The sequence below is a fragment of the Cebus imitator genome, unplaced genomic scaffold (genome assembly GCF_001604975.1).
Source record: "Cebus imitator isolate Cc_AM_T3 unplaced genomic scaffold, Cebus_imitator-1.0 Scaffold264, whole genome shotgun sequence".
Classification (NCBI taxonomy): domain Eukaryota; kingdom Metazoa; phylum Chordata; class Mammalia; order Primates; family Cebidae; genus Cebus; species Cebus imitator.
In genome coordinates this window covers 1,649,025-1,666,906 of record NW_016107579.1, presented here as the reverse complement: position 1 = coordinate 1,666,906, position 17,882 = coordinate 1,649,025, and positions in this window count along the sequence as shown.

Genomic DNA, 17,882 nt, shown 5'->3' with positions numbered 1-17,882 from the left:
AAACAGGAGCCAATGAGATCCTTACCAAGGCCACTGAACAAATTGGTGGCAAAGCTAGCCGTGAGCACAGGTCTTCTCAGGCTGGGAGGATTCCAGAGAGGGGACAGAATCTTCCCAGCCTCCCCATCAACTGTGTTCACTCTTTCCCACCTTCCACTGCTGTGTCATCCCCCGCTGAACCCATGCTTCTTGGGCAGCAAGGGCCAGGTGGTAGGTGGAGTAGAGAAGTTGTGGAAGGATTGTACCATTCTTCCTGGCTCCAAGGAGTGTTACTCTGTTGGTGAAGCAAGACACTCTTACCTGCATAAGGAGTGATTGCTATACACTTTGGACCTTGCATCCCCGTCAGTCCCCCATCTATGATTACTTGTATAAATTATATGCAACTATTTCTATACTAATGAGATTTCCAGGATAAAATATACACAAAAACATAAATGAATGAAGATGAGATAAAGATAGAGTAAATAGGGCTTTTAAATGTATCAATAAGGCAAAAGAAACTAAATATAAAAAGCAATGGAACGCAAAGAAAACTACAGTGAAAACTAAAGAAGATGTGATAGAGGTGAACTAACGAATATTTTGAATTAAAAAATAAATTTTATTTGTTAATGGTAAAATGACATTTTGTTCTCACTCAAAATTAATTTTAGAGAAATGCATTTGAATATGTTTTAATGTTAGATGAAAAGTTCTGGTTCTAAGTTCTTTTTTTTTTTAAAGTACTTAGTTTTAATAGTTGTCAGAGCTGAAAAAAAAAAAACAATGCTGATTAAGTAAAGATGCCTTACACCGGTTTTTTTTGTTTTTTGTTTTTTTTTCTTGGAGACGGAGTCTGGCTTTGTCTCAGGGTGGAGTACAGTGGCATGATCTCAGCTCCCGGCACTTCCGTCTTCTGGGTTCAAGCAATTCTCCTGCCTCAACCTTCCAAGTAGCTGGGATTATAGGCTTGCACCACCATACCCAGATAATCTTTGTATTTTTAGTAGAGACAGGGTTTCACCATGTTGGCCAGGCTGGTCTCAAACTCCTGACTTCGTGATCCACCTGCCTCGGCCTCCCAAAGTGCTGGGATTATAAGCATAATCCACTGTGCCTGGCCTTTTTTTTTTTTTTTTTAAATCCCACCCAGCAATTATTCAAAGGTTTTTTACTGAAATTCACCTAGTCAGCTAGTCAGTTTCTATCTTTCTTAATGTCAATTCTTAGTAAACGAATCAAAAGTTATATTTTTAACTAACGAATTCAAGATCCACTGAAGTTCTTCTGTTGGAACATTTTAAAATAGGTTAGAAAATTGTTTCCAATTTTTTAAAGTGTGCAAATATTAGATTTTTAAAATTATTGCATATAATAACTTCAGAGACCAAAATCACAGAATGATGCAAACACTTCTAAAAATCTGTTTTCCAAATATTTTCACTATAGCACATATCCCTTTGGCAAAACAGTTATTTATCCCTCACTATTAAAATATCAATGAGTGATATAAAGCATTTGCCGAAAAGCACAGATTTTAAAAAATGCCAGCTGTTATATTATGGTAGCCAGTTATGTCACAGAGAAGTCTTGTTAAGGTACAATAGAATTTAACAGTCACTTCACATCTCATTATATAAAGTATTGCAAACATTCTCCTGTTTAAGATAATTCAACTTATAACTCCTACATAAACTGTACATGTCACAATATGTGGAAACCATCAGAGGTGTGAGGGAACCACTGTCAGGAACAGAAACGGTGGGCCATAGGACCATGAAGACATTTCCTGCCATGCTTCATAAAAACCCAGGCCAGATCCTTCAAGGTTGGCCACTGAAGGGCCTCTCTAGTGGGTGTCTGTAGCGGCCAAGGGTCTCTAGCTCTCAGCATCCTCCTGAGTTCTCCTGCAGATTCCATCCCCATCACTTCCACTCTGGGCTTAAAAGGCGCTGCTGCTCCTTTCTTTGTTCTTTGGCCTAAACTTTCGTTTCCAGATCCAAGCAAGGCTATAAGGTTCAAGGGTCAATGCTTTCTAACTTCCACTTAATCAACTGAAATCCATCCTCTTTCCAAGCCGGGGGAATAAACCAGGCTTGTTAGAGGGCCTGGATTCGAGGTAGAACCATCTTCATGGGCAGGCCCCTCCTTAGCACCTACCACTCAGAATATATGTCTAGGCTCCTTGATTCTTCAAAGTCCAAGTTCAAGACAAAAAAGCCATGGATGAAGAAAAAGACACCTTTCCCATCTTAGTTCCAGCTTTCTCTCTGGGATTCTTCCTTTTTCTTGAGAGATCAATGCTGGGAATGGCCCTCTGGGAAGATCTTGCTTATCTCCTGGGGCTTGTAGACCATTAACTAATTAATTCAATTAATGAATATTTATTTACTTTCTACCATATGCCTGGCTCCATGCTAAATCTGACTATAGAATGGTGAGCAGGACTGATATGGTCTCCATGAGTTTCCAGTTCCAGTGCGGAAAGCTTGTATTAAACCAATGATCACACAGTTACATGTATGATACAAATAGGGTAAGTGCTACAATCAGTAGTCTGGGTTCTGTGGTGGACAACAATTGTGGTGATGGGTGGGCACTGATGATGTCTCTGAGGAAGAAGCCTTTGAGCTGAGGCCTGAGGAACGGGAGTTGTTACTGAAGGAGACAATGGAGGAGGAAGAGCATGGTAAGCAGAGGTAGAGCTGCAGCTGTGCTCAGGGCCTGGAGTCCAAAAGGACTTAGGTTCAGTCGTAGAACACAACTGGCCAGTGTGTCTGAGCCAGGAGTGGGGTGCCCATGAAGCTACAGGGCAGGGCAGGGGCTAGACCACAAACGGAGAGCAATTATGAGTTTCGACTTCATCCAAATAGAGGTGGCAAACCACTGAAAGCTTTAAACCCAGGGAGTGGCATGATCAGGTTGTGCCCTAAGAATGTCTCGTGCTGGTGTGTGGTGAGAGGATTGAAGAGAACAAGAGAAGAAAGTGTAAGAGCAGACAGGGCTAGTGAAAGAGTTTATACCATTGACGATGGTGGCTGAGAATAGGATGGCGCAGGTAGAGATGGGAGGAAGGAGCATATGACAGCAAGAGCCAGGAAGCCAATATCAGTATTTGAAATACTCATACACAGCCAGCGGCAGGGGTCGGATCACTGACACTTAGCTGTCGGTAGGAACTGGCTCTTACTCATTCATAAGACCCTATTGTTAGTTTCTTCTCAATGCAGCATTTAGTGACTGTCATTTGCTATCTTGAAACCAGTCAAGGTGATATTTACACCACAGAAATTAGTAAGTGCTACAAATCAGGGCTTGTTTTTTTTGGAGAACCAGTTGCTAAAGACTTACCAGCACACCACGGCTTACATATAACCTCATTTTACTAACACGTGGCTAAGCGCTCACTCCTGGGGGGCATCACGTTGTGGCTGGGAAGCTGCTGGCTGGACAGCCTCTCAGCTCCACTGACAGCAAATTGTTCTTTGCGCTGCCATCAGCCTAGGATACACCTGGGCAGGCAGTGAGTGCTCTTTCTGAATACAATGCAACTTAAATTCAACAAATGATAATAAGCTGCCACTGTTTTCTGGGGAGAGTGGGGGACACAGGGGGCCACAGAGATGAACTTTGTCCCACCTTTTCTTCTTAAACTGGAAAAGATGAACCTGTTCACAAGAAAACTGAGTGCAAGGCTCCAATGGAAAATTGGGAAGTGAAGTGTGAATAGTGTTCAACAAAATAGATGGTGGAGCATCAGATGTACGTGTGTGTGTGTGTGTATGTGTGTGTGTGTACATATAAGGGCATGTGCGTGTGCATGTGTGTGGGGGACTCGAGTGTTGTGGCAAAGCATTTTGATGTTGTTTGCAGGCAGGTAGGAAGCAGAGGAGGTTCTGAGCGGTGCTCCAGGAGGGCAGTGGTATGAACAGTGAGGGGACCCTAATCAGGGATAGAGTTCAATCATGCCATTTGGCTTCTGTATCCCTGTCTGCACTCCAGAATCTCACAATGTGCTAGGGACGTTCTGTCAGGCCCTTCTCAATGGCATTCTGGCCTCCTTTAATGACCCTGGCACACAAAAAATGGCCAGGCACACCTTGGTGGCTTCGGTCAACGCCATATGAACGCCAAACTCAAAAGGTGTCCCTCTGGCCTTGAGTGAGGATTCCTTCTGCATCACAGCCTTGGGATCTCCAGAAGGTGGCGCTGAGCCTTCCTGCTGGTACCTTGGACCACCAAGATGGCGTGCAAAGACTTAGCCCTTCTCTAATGTCTGTTTCTGAGCGTCCCCTCCTCCCTGTTCCCAGGGGGCAGAGAACTGAGGGCATCAGCCATACCCATGCCCGAGGAAGAGCACAGTCTTGTTCTGTCACATGCTAGCTTTGTGAATTTGGGCTGGCTATTTTACCCCAACGAGCCTCAGTTTTGTCATCAATAAAAAGCAGGATAATCATGCTAACTTGTAGAGTTGTTGTGAGGACTGAGGGTTATCATATTTATCAAAGGGGCTGAGAGTTTACAGTTGGACTGACCTGGGACTGAATCCCAGCTGCGTGACAGCAGTAGAAATCACTTTCTCTTAAGGTCGTTGCAGGGATCAAATGCGATAAGGCTTGCCAAGCACTGAGCACAGAGTAAAATGTTCAGTCCATGGCAGCTGCTATTGTTATTTTTATTAAAGTGCTTAGTGGAGGGGCTGGCACTGAGTAGGTGCTCAGTAAGTAGGAGCTTTTAGCAAGCCTGGGCTCATCAGCACCCCCAATTCTAGCCTGCCTTTGTCTGTCACTGGCCGGACAAGTCACTACCCCATTTCATGACTCATTTTAACGTGATGGTGCTGGATTATAGGATTTCCAAGGACCCTTGTGATGAATTTCCATAGTAGACCGCTAGGATTCAGGTCCTTTACTTGTCTTGTGTTTGACATCTGCCACTGCAGAGTGGATACCACAAATACAGTGGCAGAAGACTAAAGGGAGAGCCTGGGGTGCTGAACCCGCTTTCCTTGGGCGCTCAGTGCATCTGAGGCATGGGGAAGATTTGAGAAGAGGTTATGCTGGCTGGGCTGGTTTGTCTGACACTGGACATGACTGCTGTGGGCATTGGCACTCCATACAGAATGGATCAAGGTGCCCACACACTCAGTTAGCATGTCCCAAGTGATTGCATAACCTGCATACCTTTCAAGCACTGACCCTACCTGTCATGTTCCTTGCTAGAGTGAGGACACCTCATGTTCCAGGCAGCCTGTGTCTCCCTGTGAAAAACCTCTGACTCCAGGGACCCCTGGACAGGACATACGTAATGTTGGGCAGATCCTCCTTCAGCTATGGAGCCATCTCACCTCATGAAGCTTCCCTACACTTGTGCAAGCACAGGGGGCAAACTTCAGGCTCACTCCTCCGGCATCCACTTCGGGTTTCCTTCTAGCTGGGATCCTTAGCAGTTGGCAGCAGTTTTCCTCTACCACCAGGGACCATTTCTCCCTTTGCTCCTCTAGTTCTCACTGTCCTCACCAGGTTGAGGCCTCAGAGGCCCCTCCCCTCCCCTAACAAAATCCACAGTCTCCCTTTGCTGGGCATGACGCTTCCTTCCAGGTTGTCCTGTGCTCTGTCTCATTCCGTTCTTTGGGAGATATTCATGCTAGGTTGCTCCAGCCTCCATTTCACAGTGGTTATTCCCAGTCATTTTTACCCTTTCTGGCCCCTTTAGATGAGTAATACATCAGGATAGTCCACCTGCCTTTTGATGTTCAACCAAGCTGAAGTTTCTTTTTTTCTTTCTTTTTTTTTTTTTTTTTTTTTTTTTTTTTTTNTGAGAAAGGATTTTGCTCTTGTTGCCCAGGCTGGAGTGCAATGGCACGATCTCTTGGCTCACTGCAACCTCCACTCCCTGGGTTTAAGCAATTCTCCTGCCTCAGCCTCCTGAGTAGTTGCGATTACAGGCATGTGCCACCATGCCCGGCTAATTTTCTATTTTTAGTAGAGAGGAGGTTTCTCCATGTTGGTCAGGCTGGTCTCAAACTTCCGACCTCAGGTAATCCACCCACCTAGGCCTCCCAAAGTGCTGGGATTACAGGTGAAATCTTAAACCTCTTCATCAACTGATGATACTGCTGATATCTGTCTTATTGAAAGGGGTTTAGGCTCACAGATCCTCACCAGAGCCCATCACCCACCTCTGTTTGTACTCCCTGGCTGATCTGAGAGTTCCAGTGGAAACAGGCATGGTTCTCAAAGCATGATACCATGGAACTGTGACCAGGCTCTGACATCACTCGCCTGCCAAAAGCATTCACCAAGAAGTGATGGAGGGATCCTGGCCCTGTCTCATGAGGCCACTGTAGCCCTGGCCACGGTTGGGCAGATGGGCTCAGGTGGCCCTGGCACAAGAAGCTTCTGGGTCCTCTTGTTGGAATCACTGCTGTTATGCCAATTTCTACCTGCTGAGACTGTGGGCTGATCTCCAGTGTTAACACGGTGACCCCAGACCCTTGAAGATCTAGCCTATGTCTGAAGTTCATATCCACCAAGCCCCAACCCATACCCAGCCCTGTTGCCCATGCTGAATGGGGCTCCAGGTCCCTATACTTCCTGTTTCTACCTGTTCCATTTGCCTAAAGTGTTCTTCCTTCTTCTGGCCTGGTTAACTCCTACCTGCCCTTCAAACTTCAACCAGGAGTTCACATCTCTTAGGCCGTTTCCCTGATTCTGTTCTCTTCCTATCCACCCCAGCTGGCATAGGCACCACACTTGCAGCTTTCCAACACATGGGCTACCTCTCCAGAGGCACTAATTTTGCTACACTCTACTTATCCTTACGTTAACAACTTCCCAGAAACCATAAACCCCATCTAGGTGACCAGCACAGGTTTGTTGAATGAATGAAGGTGTCTAGCCCTTTGCCCTGACCCTAAGATCCCTTCTTTCTTTCCCTTCTCTGTTCGTCTTTCTGAATCCCAGACACCTGCCAATCTATTGTGTTCCTGGAGCCCTGAGTCTACCCATGAAACCATCAGGCTGGTTGGCCTAAACTCGGCGGGAAAGAAGGAGGCAGAAGCAGTGGACCAAGTTTAATTCCTTGTCTTCATGTTGGCCAATGCCCCTGCCACCCAGGCCAGTAGTCCTCTCGTCTTACCTTCAGCAAGGAAGAAGGCATTCCTTTCCCTCCCCTGCAATAATCACCCTCAACTTAAATCCAAGCCACCCTTGCTCTTTTTTCCTGACATGCCCAGTGATTCTTTTGCTCTAACCTCAACCTCCCTGACAAGCCTCCCAGGACCTTTCCTGTCTGCCTTCCTTTCTGACCCCTTCTCTCATCCACCATGTGCTGCACTCACATCTCACTGTTTCCCATATATGCCTCCTGTGGCTTTGCTCCTTCACACCTCCTGTGACTTTGCTCATGCTGTTCCTTTTACAGGACATGCCCTTCCCCTTTCTCCCTGACAAGTCATTGTCCCCAAGACCTGGCTTACTTGATACCTCCTCTAGTTCCCCTAGAATTAGCCACTCCCCCCTCAGGGATTCTATAGAACTTTTAGTCACATTTTTACGGCCTTCTGTTTACTTGTCTGTCTATACTTTAGTTGTCTGTCTATATTTTACTCTTAGAGTATGAGATGATGCCTAACTCTCCTGTTTTCCCTCTTTGCCTCTTTGGGTTTCTATAGACCATGGAGATGTGTCTGGCTCATGGTAGGTCTGAATGAACCTTCTTTCCGTGCTCTGTCCAGAGCGCCCCAGCTCCATGGGTGTATCTTGTGGCCTAGCAGCACAGGTATCACCCTCTGAGCAGAATCTGCATTTTGACAAATCCCCTGGGTATTCATACACACATTAAAGTTTGAGAAACGCTGGCCTGATATTCAAAGAGCTTCTTATGTCAGACAAAAACCTTTGCTGCTTTGAGCTGACTGCTGGGACTAACCACCACTGCAGTGGGCTTTTTTACCCCACTGGCTTGAGACTGTTGCATTGCACCTTTGCATGTCCTGAATCAGAATAAATGAGAATAGCGTTCTTAATGTGCCAACCAGCAGGTTCCTCTCTTCTAATCAAGTCCATATGTTTTTTATGACTTTCTTTCTGGAATGTAAAAATAACCCTATTACCAACTCTTCCTCCTAGTAGCCTTTTCTCTGTAGCCAAGTTAATTCCAAATAGAACATCTGGAAATTCTATTTTGTTGCCTAATTTAAACCAGACTAAAACCAATCTGCATAAAAGTTTATGAACTTTCTGGAGCCTCACACCTTATATTTCCCCATCTGCAGAAGCTGGAAATTCAGAGGCCAGCAATAGGAAGGATTAGCCATCTCTTTTTCTAGGGCTGGGGGGTGAGTGTTTGTGCCTTTGTGGATTGGTACAGGGAGCTGGGGTGGTGGTGCAGTGGGGGGTAGGGAGTTTGGCAGGAAGAGGAAAATGTTTAGAACTGACTTTCTTGTGCAAAAAAAAAAAAAAAAAAAACAAAAAAAAACTGCATGTGGATTTAAAGCTCCTTTAGCTTTAAGCCAAAGTGGTGGGTGGTTGAGGGGGCTACCAGGAGGTGGGGATGTCAGGTGAGGGAAGAAAAATGGAGTGTCAGGCAAAGGGAGAGGGGAATGGGGAATGATGCATGAATCACCAAGAATAAGCTGGGAAGTGTATTTCAGTAGCTATCCATTGGATCCAACGGCTCAGAACTTGGGAAGACGCTACACCAGCTCTTGTCTTTGTTAGTTTGACTTGTGACCCACAGGCTAACTTAATTGAGAGGACAACCCAGAAGTAAGGGTCAAGGAGGATCCTTATTTAGTCCGTGGGGAGGGCATGAATAAAAACCACTCAGGATATTTGCAGCAACACACAACAAAATCCCAATCAAAATTCCAGCAAGTTTTTTTGTAGAACTTGACATATTGATTCTAAAATTTACGTGGAATAACAAAGGACTTATGTTAGCCAAAACACTTTTTTTTAATGGTATTTGGGCTTTGGGGTATATGTGCACATCCTGCATCCTGCAGGATTGTTGCATAGGTACATACATGCCTTGGTGGTTTTCTCTCTCCATGCCCCCCCGCCCGCCTACATCAGGCATTTCTCCCAGTGTTATCCCTCCCCATTCTCCCATCCCCCCTCACTGTCCCTCCCCTCCCCTCCACTCCCCCACCTATCCCTGTGAGTGTTGTTCCCTTTCCTGTGTCCAGGTGTTCTCATTGTTCATCACCCGCCTATGAGTGAAAACATGTGGTGTTTGGTTTTCTGTTCTTGTGTTAGTTTGCTGAGAACGATGGTTTCTTGATTCATCCACATCTCTACAAAGGACATGAACTCATCGTTTTTTATGGCTGCACAGTATTCTATGGTGTATATGTGCCACATTTTTTTGTCCAGTCTATCATCAATGGGCATTTGGGTTGGTTCCAGGTCTTTGCTATCGTAAACAGTGCGGCAATGAACATACATGTGCATGTGTCTTTATAATAGAATGATTTATAAACCTTTGGGTATGTACCCAGTAATGGAATTGCTGGATCAAATGGAATTTCTATTTCTAGATCCTTGAGGAATCACCACACTGTCTTCCACAATGGTTGAACTAATTTACTCTCCCACCAATAGTATTAAAGTGTTCCTTTTTATCCACATTCTCTCCAGCATCTGTTGTCTCTAGATTTAATGACTGCTATTCTAACTGGTGTGAGATGGTATCTCAATGTGGTTTTGATTTTCATTTCTCTAATGAGCAATGATAATGAGCATTTTTTCATGTTTTTTGGCCACATATTTGCCTTCTTTTAAAAAGTGTCTGTTCATATCCGTTGCCCACTTTTGAATGGGTTTGTTTGTTTTTTTTTCTTGTAAATCTGCTTTAGTTCTTTGTAGATTCTGGATATTAGCCCTTTGTCTGATGGGTAGATTGCAAAAAGTTTTTCCCATTCTGTTGGTTGCTGGTTTACTCTAATGATTGTTTCTTTTGCTGTGCAGACACTCTTAAGTTTAATTAGATCCCATTTGTCTATTTGGCTTTTGTTGCCCATGCTTTTGTTGTTTTGGTCATGATAGTCCTTGCCTGTGCCTATGTCCTGACTGGTGTTGCCTAGGTTTTCTTCTAGGATTTTTATGGTGTTAGTTCTTATGTTTAAATGTTTAATCCATCTGGAGTTAATTTTTGTATATGGTGTAAGGAAGGGGTCCAGTTTCAGCTTCCTGCATATGGCTAGCCAGTTTTCCCAACACGATTTATTAAACAGGGAATCCTTTCCCTATTGCTTGTTTTTGTCAAAGATCAGTTGGTTGTAGATGTGTGGCATTGCTCCCAAGGCCTCTGTTCTGTTCCATTGGTCTATATCTCTGTTTTGGTGCCAGTACCATGCTCTTTTGATTACCGTAGACTTGTAGTATAGTTTGAAGTCAGGTAGCATGATGACTCCAGCTTTGTTCTTTTTGCTTAGGATTGTCTTGGCTATGCGGGCTCTCTCTCGGTTCTATATGAAGTTTAAAGTGTTTTTGTCCAGTTCTGTGAAGAATGTCAATGGTAGCTTGATGGGGACAGCATTGAATCTATAAATTACTTTGGGCAGTATGGCCATTTTCACAATATTGATTCTTCCTAACAATGAACATGGAATGTTTTTCCATCTGTTTGTGTCCTCTCTTATTTCCTTGATCAGTGGTTTGTAGTTCTCCTTGAAGAGATCTTTTACCTCCTTTATTACTTGTATTCATAGGTATTTTATTCTCTTTGTAGCAATCGTAAATGGGAGTTGGCTCATGATTTGGTTCTCTGTTTGTCTGTTGTTGGTGTATAGGAATGTTTGTGATTTCTGCATGTTGATTTTGTATCCTGCGACTTTGCCGAAGTTGCTTATCAGCTTAAGGAGGTTTTGGACTGAGACAATGGGGTCTTCTAAATATGTGATCATGTCTTCTCCAAATAGGGACAATTTAATTTTTTTTTTCCTAATTGAATGCTCTTTATTTCTTTTTCTTGCCTAATTGCTCTGGCTAGAACTTCTAATGCTATATTGAATAGGAGTGGTGAGAGAGGGCATCCTTGTCTAGTGCCAGTTTTTAAAGGGAATGCTTCTAGTTTTTGCCCATTCAGTATGAAATTGGCTGTGGGTTTCTCATAAATAGCTTTTATTGTTTTGAGATAGGTTCCATTGATACCTAGTTTATTGAGAGTTTTTAGCACAAAGGCCTGTTGAATTTTGTTGAAGGACTTCTCTCATCTATTGAGATAATCATGTGGTTTTTGTCTTTGGTTCTGTTTATGTGGTAGATTACATTTATAGATTTGCATATGTTGAACCAGGCTTGCATCCCCCAGGATGAAGCCTACTCGATTGTGGTGGATAAGCTTTTTGATGTGCTGTTGGATTCAGTTTGCCAGTATTTTATTGAAGATTTTTGTGTCTGTGTTCATCATGGGTATCGGCCTGTAGTTTTCTTTTTTAGCTGTGTCTCTGCCAGATTTTGGTATCAGGATGATGTTGGTCTCATAGAAAGAGTTAGGGAGGATTTCCTCTTTTTGTATTGTTCGGAATAATTTCAACAGGCATGATACCAGCTCCTTTTTGTATGTCTGGTAGAATTTGGCCGTGAACCCATCTGGACCTGGACTTTTTTTGGTTGGTAGGGTATTAATTGCTGCCTTGACTTCAGACCTTGTTATTGGTCTATTAAGGGTTTCAACTTCTTGGCTTAGTCTTGGGAGTGTGCAAGTGTTCAGGAATTTAACCATTTCTTCCAGGTTTACTGGTTTATGTGCCTAGAGTTGTTTGTAGTAATCTCTGATGGTAGTTTATATTTCCCAGGAATCAGTGGTGATCTCCCCTTTATTGTTTTTATTGCATCTATTCGATTCTTCTCTCTTTTCTTTTTTATTAGTCTAGCTAGTGGTCTATTTTGGTAATATTTTCAGAAAACCAGCTGCTGGATTTATTGATTTTTTGAAGGGTTTTTTTGTCTCTATCTCCTTCAGTTCTGCTCTGATCTTAGTTATTTCTTGTCTTCTGCTTGCTTTTGAGTTTTTTTGATCTTGTTCTTCTAGTTCTTTCAATTTTTATGATAGAGTGTTGATTTTAGATTTTTCCTTGTTTCTCATGTGGGTATTTATTACTATAAATTTCCCTCTAGGCACTGCTTTAAATGTGTCCCAGAAACTCTGGTACATTGTGTCTTCATTCTCATTGGTTTCAAAGAACATTTTTATTTCTGTCTTCATTTCATTGTTTATCCATTCATCATTCAGGAGCAAGTTGTTCAGTTTCCATGTGATTGTGTGGTTTTGAGTGCTTTTCTTAATCCGGATTTCTAATTTGATTTTTCTGTGGTCTGAGAGACTGTTTGTTATGATTTCTGTTCTTTTGCATTTGCTGAGGAGTGATTTACTTCCAATTATGTGGTCAATTTTGGAGTAAGTACAATGTGGTGCTGAGAAGAATGTATATTCTGTGGTTTTGGGGTGGAGAGTTCTGTAAATGTCTATTAGGTTCGCTTGGTCCAGATCTGTGTTCAAGTCCTGGATATCCTTGTTGACTTTCTGTCTCATTGATCTGTCTAATATTGTCAGTGGAGTGTTAAAGTCTCCCACTATTATCGTGCGGGAGTCTAAGTGTCTTTGTAGGTCTTTAAGAACTTGCTTTATGCATCTGGGTGCTCCTGCATTGGGTGCATATTTAGCATAGTTAGCTCTTCTTGTTGCATTGATCCTTTTACCATTATATAATGCCCTTCTTTGTCTCTTTTGATCTTTATTGGTTTAAAGTCCATTTTATCAGAGACTAGGATTGCTACAGCTGCTTTTTTTTTTTTGCTCTCCATTTGCTTGGTAAACCTTCTTCCATCCCTTTATTTTGAGTCTATGTGAGTCTTTGCATGTGAGATGGGTCTCCTGAATGTAGCACCCCAATGGGTCTTGACTTTTTATCCAGTTTGCTAGTCTGTGTCTTTTGATTGGGACGTTTAGGCCATTTACATTTTAACATCAATACTGTTGTGTTTGAATTTGATCCTGCCATTTTGTTACTGGCTGGTTGTTTTGCCTGTTAATTGACATGGCTCCTTCATTGCATCATTATTCTTTACCATTTGGTATGTTTTTGCAGTGGCTGGTACTGGTTGTTCCTTTCCCTGTTTAGTACTTCCTTCAGTAGGTCCTGTAAGGCAGGTGTTGTAGCAACGAAATCGCTCAGCATTTGCTTGTCCATAAAGGATTTTATTTCTCCTTCACTTATGAAGTTTAGTTTGGCTGGACATGAAATTCTGGGTTGAAAGCTCTTTTGTTTAAGGATGTTGAATATTGGCCCCCACTCCCTTTTAGCTTGCAGGGTTTCTGCCGAGAGATCCACTGTGAGTCTGATAGTCTTTCCTTTGTGGGTGACTCTACCTTTCTATCTGGCTGCCCTTAGGACTTTTTCTTTCATTTCAACCCTGGTGAATCTGACAATTATGTGCCTTGGGGTTGCTCTTCTTGAGGAATATCTTTGTGGTGTTCGCTGTATTTCCTGGATTTGAATGTTGGCCTGCCTTATTAGGTTGGGAAAGTTCTTTTGGATAATATTTTGAAGACTGTTTTCCAACTTGGATTCATTCTCGCCAACACATTCAGGTATGCGGATCAAGCGTAGATTAGGTCTTTTCGCATAATCCCATAGTTCTTGGAGGCTTTGTTCATTTTTTTCACTCTTTTTTTTCTCTAATCTTGCCTTCCTGTTTTATTACATTGATTTGATCTTCTATCTCTGGTATCCTTTGATCGATTCAGCTGGTGAAACTTGTGTATGCCTCGCAAAGTTCTCATGCCGTGTTTTTCAGCTCCATCAAGTCGTTTATGTTCTTCTCTAAGCTGGTTATTCAAGTTACCATTTTGTCTAACCTTTGTTTAAGGTTTTTAGTTTCTTTGCATTGGGTTAGTGTATGGTCTTTTAACTCAGAGAAGTTTGTTATTACCCACCTTTTGAAGCCTACTTCTGTCAATTCGTCAAATTCATTCTCTGTCTTTTTTTGTTCCCTTGATGGTGAAGAACTGTGATCCCTGGGAAGAGAAGAGGTGTTCTGTTCTTTGATAGTTTCATCCTTTCTGCACTTGTTTTTCCCATCGTCGTGGATTTATCTCCCTTTAATCTTTGAAGTTGGTGGTTTCAGGAGTCGTCTCTTGAGTGGATGTTTTTTTCTATTGAGTTTGGAGCTGTATCTTTTTTGGCCTGTAGAGGGCGTTGCTGGGCTCCCGGGTTCAGTCAGGTTGTTGGGTGGGTGGTCCTTCCCTAGAATTTTTTGCAGATGAGATTGGCCCCGCCTTCCCTATGGCATCTCTCCCAGAGCTTCATCTTCCTGGTGGGGATCAAACTGGTGTATTTGCTGCCAAGCTCTGTAGCAAGTGCTTCAGTTTGAGTTCTGTGGAGGTGGGGCCTGCCAGGCCTTATGGTGTTTCCCTGCTTTCAGCTCTGCCTACCTCTGTGGGACGGTCCATCTCACCGGTGTTAGCCCAAACTTCTGCCTGGGTCTGTGCCACAACTTGCTGGCCAGGAGGGAGCCACTGATCAGATTTGCACGGACAACCCACGGCACCCCACAGTCTGGCAGAGCTCTTGTGGACCCTGGGTTGTAGGAGGGATGAGGTAAGCACAGGATCTGAATCGGAGCACCAAGAGTGTGAAGTCTCCTGACCCTGCGAGCCAGCTGCATGTTTCAGGTGGGGATGCATCCCCCCTAACCCCCGTCCCACTTGATTTGCACCCCTGGGCAGCTCTCACCCTGCAGCTTCTTCCCTGGCTATTTTCAGTGCCCTATCAGTCCTATTGAAACGAACCTGGCACCTCTTTTAGAATTGTGAAGTCCTCTAGCCCTCTGCGTCTCATTTGCTGGGAGCTGCATTCTGGTGTTGCCTTCTCACGGCCATCTTGGTACCCTCTAGCCAAAACAATTTTGAAAAAGACCAAAGTTAGCAGACTCAACAGAACCTTATTTCAAGATTTACTATAGTGTTATAGTGATGGAGACAGTGTGCCACTAGCCAAAGGATAGATATATAAATGATTTGAGCAGAAGGAAATCTAATAGAGTGAATTTGAGTCTATTTCAGTCCTTTTGGGATGGTGCAACAAATCCTATAGACTGGGTGGCTTATGAACAACACACATCTATTTCTCAGAGTTCTGAAGGCTGGGAAGTCCAAGATCGAAATTCTGGCGGATTCCATGTCTGATGAGGGTCATAGATGGTGCCTTCTCACTGTGTCCTTGCATGAAGGAAGAGGCAAGACAGCTCTCTGGGGCCTGCTTATAAGGACACTGACCTTCGTGAGGGTGCTACCTTCATGACCTAACCACCTTCCAAAGGTCTTACCTCTTAACTCCATCACGTTGACAGTTAGGACTTTAACATATGAATTCTGTCTGGGAGACACACAGTTTCAGTCCATAGCAGATAATATGGAAATATTGGAAGAGCTGGAGGAATGGGTTCCAGACTGGGCCTCCAGGAATGGGTCCTGAGGTACAACACTATAAAACCCCTCCTGAAGGAAAGCGACTGCCTCTGGGGCTACCATGAAGCTGCCATGGTCCATGTATCAGGAAACTGGAAGCAATAAGCCTTCATGGCCTTCTCTGTCCCTGGATACCCAAGAAGCTGAAGGAGGGACTCCAAAATGCTGCTGCAGAAATTCCTTAATTTCCATTGATTTTCTTTGTTAACCAGGTTTGGAGGCAGTAGGGACTTAAATGGGAGAAGGTGGGGAGGGAGAAAATAAAAACCCCTAAAGGACCTTCGTTTCACTTCTGCCTTCCAAGTCTTATTGCCAGAACATAAAACTGTATTCAGCACCCCAGGTGAAAGCGACTCTGGCCTGTGGCCTGTGTGGTTTTTCTGGCCTTCTGTCCACTGCAGTATAGGAAGTTACCTAAGAAGTAGAGAGCAAAGGTGTTTGAGCAAACCAACCCATGGCATCCACCACCTTTCATGATTCCAGAGCTCCACTGCTTCTATTTACGTGTACAACCATTCCAAGGCAGGCTAAATGCAGGGCTAGGTGCTGGAGCCATAGGGATATATTAGATGAAGATCTGACATTTAATAAGCACTCACTATGCACCAGGTCCTCTGCTGAGTTTGCGTGGGTCATCTTCTCAATCCTCGTGACACCCAATGAGAGAAGAACTATGATTTCCCCATGTTACAGTTGGAGAAACTGAGACTAGAGCAGGTAAATGACTTACTCAAGGTCACACATTTGAACTCAGGTCATCTGACTCCAAAGCTTATTCCGTTCTCTTCTGCGATGCTGCCTTGAAAATATGCATCTAAAACACATTACAAAGGATGGAAGGCAAAGGAGAATATGCAGACCAGTCACAGCACCCCAAGGGCTGCAGGGGGGAGGCCACAGGAGTTACCCTTCATGTCCTGCCCTCCACTAGGGGGTCTGTGATCCCTACTTAAATTGCTTCATAGGTTGGTTGCTGTACAGTCACTTGGGATTCAAAATGGATTCAGTGACCTTTTCAACATGGCAGGTGTAGTGGGTTGAATTGTGTTCCCCTAGAAATATGTGTCCAAGTCTTATTTTTTTTTTTTTTAATGCAGTCTCACTCTGTTGCCCAGGCTGGAGTGCAGTGGCATGACCTCAGCTCACTGCAACCTCTGCCTGCCTCAGCCTTCCAAGTATCTGGGATTACAGGTGTGTACCACCATACTCCACTAATTTTTGTGTTTTTCGTAGAGATGGTGGTTTCGCCATGTTGGCCAGTCTGGTCTCGAACTGCTAGCATGAAGCGATCCACCTGCCTCTGCCTCCCAAGGTGCTGGGATTACAGGCCTGTTGTGTCCAAGTATGAACTGCCAGTGCTTGTGAATGTGACCTTATTTGTAAACAGTGTCTTTGCAGACATAATTAAGGTAAAGATCTCAAGATGAGTTCATCCTGGGTTGGATGTGGGGGAGTTAAATCCAATGACCAGTGCTCTTATAAGAGACAAAAGAGAAGAAGTCACAGAGTGACACTGGAAATAAGATCGTGTGGCAACAGGGGCAGAGATGAGAGTGATGCTGCCACAAACTTTGGAAGAGCAGGAGGGACCAGAAGCTGGGAAAGACAAGGAAGGTCCTCCTTTATAGCCTTCTGAGGGAGGATGGTCCTGTCACACCTTGATTTCAGCCTCTGGCCTCCAGAGCTATTAGAAGATACATTTCTATGATTTTAACCACCAGCTGTGACCATTCGTTACGGCAGCTCAAGGAAAGTAATACAACAGGTAAAGTGAGCTCTCTTTGATGGACATTTTCTTCAAGCTTCAATTGGGTCCTTCGAAAATTTACAGTTGGTTTACAGTCACCTCAACCTACATCTTTAGAGATGAAGCATTCATCATTTTTTATTTTATTTTTCTTCTCTGAGAACTTATCCCTAAATCTCTCTTTCTAATCCAAGCCCTACATTTTCCAGAAATCTTGAGGAAGAGTGGAAACGCATGGGCTTTGGAGCTGGACACTTGGGGTTTAAAGCCTGACTCTGCTGTGGGACCACGAGTAAGTTGCTTAACCTCTCTGGGTTTTAATTTCCCCATCTATAAAAACAGGGATAATTTCAATACTCACAGCATAGGGCGGGTGGATTACATAATGTATCTAACATGATGTTCAGCAAATAGTCATTCTCATCCTTTCCTTTTTCCTTCAAGATCAGAGTCAAGACCCTCCTCCAGGGAGCTTTCTCTGAGGAATATTAGTCCCACAGCCACTCCCCTGCAGTGAGTGGTAGCCGTTCCTCCCCAATGTACCACTCAATCCAGCCCTTGGGTTTAGATTGCCTGTGCTGTTGCCTAATTGTTTTGTATGCATAAGCCTCACCCACCCGCTCCCATCCCTGGGAGCACCTCCACCTCTCTCTGCTTGGTGCTTTCTTTTGTG